Source organism: Bubalus bubalis, chromosome X (assembly GCF_019923935.1).
Source record: "Bubalus bubalis isolate 160015118507 breed Murrah chromosome X, NDDB_SH_1, whole genome shotgun sequence".
In the NCBI taxonomy this organism is placed as follows: domain Eukaryota; kingdom Metazoa; phylum Chordata; class Mammalia; order Artiodactyla; family Bovidae; genus Bubalus; species Bubalus bubalis.
The window spans coordinates 99,212,333-99,216,539 of record NC_059181.1 but is presented as its reverse complement, the minus strand read 5'-3'; the positions used below and the strand labels follow the sequence as shown (position 1 = coordinate 99,216,539).

General features: G+C 41.3%; 1 pseudogene; it reads left to right on the top strand.

Moving 5' to 3' along the window:
- The first annotated feature begins 785 nt into the window (after positions 1–785).
- On the top strand, positions 786–2,454 carry LOC102398972 (annotated as a pseudogene).
- The last annotated feature ends 1,753 nt before the right edge of the window (positions 2,455–4,207 follow it).

Here is a 4,207-nt window from a genome sequence, read left to right as displayed (position 1 = left end):
ATAATTTATGTTATTGTAATACTTTTAGAATATTATTCATAATCAAGAACAATGAAGTATGTACACTTTCTTAAACTTTTAAATTTACAGCCAGGTTTTTAGATTTTCTTATTTAATTTAAAATGTTAGAGACAGTTTTATTAAGGAATTTGAAAAATTGATCCTCATTGCTGTTATGTGTACATAAAGAAATTAGTTTCAAAATATTGGGATGTTAGAAACTCCATCAGTTCTTGCTTGTGGTTAAGAGTAGAGGCAGGCAGATTGAAAACACAGGAGTAAGAGGAAAGTTTTGGAGTTAGTAGGAGTATTCTATATCTTGATCATAGTGATGATTACACTAATATATACATTTGTCAGAAGTTGTTGAACTGTAGTCTAAAATGAGTTTTATCATATATAAATTTTATACCAATATATTTATTTAAAAAGAAAAATGTGAGACAGTGCCAGGCTGGATGAATCTCCAGCTGGAATCAAGATTGCCAGGAAAAATAACAACCTCAGATATGCAGATGACACCACTCTAATGACAGACAGGGAAGAGGAACTAAAGAGTCTGTTAATGATGGTGAAAGAGAAGAAAAAGTTGGCTTAAAACACTAATACAATTATGTAAAATTTAAAAATAAAATAAAATAAAAAAACTCAATAGTCAATGCAGGAAGCTGTGACTTAAGAGGGCAGCCGATGCCAGGCCCTTCCTCCCTCCGTCCATCTCTGAGCCTGTGACTCTCACAGGCCTGTGCCTCTTCTCCATGAGAGAGCACTTCCATCCTGTTGCCATGTACCGGTGCCTGGTGAAGTGCTACTGCTGTCCTGTGTCGAGCCTACTGCTCTGGATTCTGTGGCTACTGACTCCACCATGCTGCTGGGCTGGGCCTGTGGGGCAGCGTGCTGCAGCCATCAGTGCCCTGCAGTCAGGGCTTGTGCCATCCGCTCGGTGACACTACAGCGAGGCGGTGGCCAACCACAAGGATTACCTCAGCTTATTCAATATGGTGGAGGGCTTCTTTTACCATAGTGCCAGCATCGTGGAGGACAAGCTGGCGGAGGACCTCAAGACCCAGGAGACCGAGGAGTAGAAGCAAAACCTGGTGCATGGCCTCCTGCACATCATCAAGCCCTGCGATCATGTGCTGAGCCTGTCCTTCCCCATCCGGTGCAACGACAGCTCCTGGGAAGTCTTCGAGGACTACTGGGCCTAGCACAGCCAGCACCGCATGCCCTGCAAGGAAGGTATCCATTATAGCACTGATGTGAGTGTAGATGAAGTTAAAGCTCTGGCTTATCTGATAACATATAAGTGTGCAGTGATTGATGTGCCATTTAGGGTTGCCAAAGCTGATGTTTAGATCAATCCCAAGCACTATACTGATAATGAATTGGAAAAGATCACAAGGAGGTTCACCATGGAGCTGGCAAGAAGGGCTTTATTGGTCCTGGCATTGATGCACCTGCCCCAGACATGAGCACAGGCCAACTGGAGATGTCCTGGATTGCTGACACCCATGGTAGCACTATAGGGCACTCTGGTGTTAATGCCCATGCCTGTGTTACCAGTAAGCCCATCAGTCAGCATGGAATCCACAGATGGATCTCTGCTACTGGTCAGGGAGTTTTCCATGGAATTGAAAACTGCATCAATGAATCTTCTTACATGAGTATTTTAGGAATGACACCAGGATTTGGAGATAAAACATTTGCCGTTCAGGGATTTGGCAATGTGGGCCTGTACTCCATGAGATATTTACATCGTTTTGGTGCTAAATGTGTTGCTGTTTGTGAGTCTGATGGCAGCGTATGGAATCCAGATAGTATTGAACAAAAGGAACTGGAAGACTTCAAATTGCAACATGAAATAATCCTGGGCTTCCCCAAAGCAAAGATCTATGAAAGGAGAATCTTGGAGGTTGACTGTGACATCCCTGCTGCCAGCGAGAAGCAGCTGACCAAGTCCAATGCACCAAGAGCCAAAGCTAAGATCATTGCTGAAGGTGCCAATGGACCAACAACTCCAGAAGCTGATAAGATTTTCCTAGAGAGAAACATCATGGTTATTACAGATCTCTACTTGAATGCTGGAGTAGTGACAGTATTTTACTTTGAGTAGCTAAAGAATTGAAATCATGTCAACTATGGCCATTTGAACTTCAAATATGAAAGGGATTCTAACTACCACTTGCTCATGTTTGTTCAAGAGAGTTTGGAAAGGAAATTTGGAAAATATGGTGGAACTATTCCTATTGTACCTACAGCAGAGTCCCAAGACTGGATATCTGGCAAAGACATTGTGCACTCTGGCTTAGCTACACCATGGAGCATTCTGCCAGGCAAATCATGCACACAGTCATGAAGTGTAACCTGGGATTGGACCTGAGAACAGCTGCCTATGTCAACACCATTGAGAAAGTCTTCAAGGTGTACAATGAAGCTGGTGTGACCTTCACATAGACCAGACTGTGGCTGACTTCTTCACTACCCTCTTCACCTCTTCCACTGCAGACCTATCACAAGTTTACATGTAACCACAGAAATCTCTTTCTCATGACTTAATAGATAATAGACACCATTCTCAACAAGTCAATCCAAATCAGCCCCTTAAGGAAAAAAAAATAATACGTTTAGGGGATCATATATAAGCTAATAAGTGATAGTAGAAATTAGCCATGCCAGAAAGTCATTTGGGCATTTTGCCTTTAAATAAAAGATTTGTTTCCATCTGCTTGTGCTGCCTTTCTCCATGGCTGCTTCCCAGCACATTCAGCTGTGGCCCTAGGAAGGCACCTGTTATCCAAAATGAGTCAATCACTTGCCCCTTCAGCTCTTAAAATGTCTATCAGGTGCTTTGACACATTTAAGAAACAGGTATATGGCATTTTCAGAAGGTAGCATGGTCCTCAAGTGAGTTATTGCTATTTCACATCAGCAAAATAACTCAATTTTACAGGTTACAAGCAACAACAACAACAAAAACTTTATGCATTTCATTCTTTTAGAATAAAATAAGTACATGCTGCTGTAAGAAAATTGCCTTTAATTACTTAACAAGCCTAACCATGAATCAAGCAGTGAATGCCTATAAACATAATAAGTGAAAAAAACTAATATTTTTATAACATAAAACAATATCAATTATAGCTTGTCAGTTGCAAACGTTCAACTGTGAACTTCTAGATGTTCAAGTTGGTCAAATCGTCAACACCTGTTGGATCATCAAAAAAGCAAGAGAGTTCCAAAAAAACATCTTTATTGACTATGTCAAAGCCTTTGACTGTGTGGATCACAACAAACTGTGGAAAAATATTAAAGAGATGGGAATACCAGGCCACCTGACCTGCCTCATGAGAAATCTGTATGCAGATCAAGAAGCAACAGTTAGAACCGGACGTGGAACAGCACCCTGGTTCCAAATCGGGAAAGGAGTATGTCAAGGCTGTATATTGTCACCCTGCTTATTTAACTTGTATACAGAGTAAATCATGAGAAATGCTGGGCTGGTTGAAGCACAAGCTGGAATCAAGATTGCCAAGAGAAATATCAATAACCTCAGGTATGCAAATGACACCACCCTTATGGCAGAAAGCGAAGAAGAACCAAAGAGCCTTTTGATGAAAGTGAAAGAGGAGAGTGAAAAAGTGGGCTTAAAGCTCAACATTCAGAAAACAAAGATCATGGCATCTGGTCCCATCACTTCATGGCAAATAGATGAGGAAACAATGGAAACAGTGTCAGACTTTATTTTTCAGGCTCCAAAATCAATGTAGATGGTGACTGCAGCCATGAAATGAAAAGACACTTGCTCCTTGGAAGAAAAGTTATGACCAACCTAGACAGCATATTAAAAAGCAGAGATATTACTTTGCCTACAAAGGCCCATCTGGTCAAAGCTCTGTTTTTTCCTGTAGTCATGTATGGATATGAGAGTTGGACCATAAAGGAAGCTGAACGCTGAAGAAGTGATGCTTTTGAGCTGTGATGTTGGAAAAGACTCTTGAGAGTCCTTTGGACTGCAAGGAGATCAAACAAGTCAATCCTAAAAGAAATCAGTCCTGAATATTCATTGGGAGGACTGATGCTGAATCTGATGCTCCAAAACTTTGGCCACCTAATATAAAAAACTAACTTATTAGAAAAGACCGTGATGCTGGGAAAGTTTGAAGGCAGGAGAAGGGGACGAGGATGAGATGGTTGGATGGCATCACCA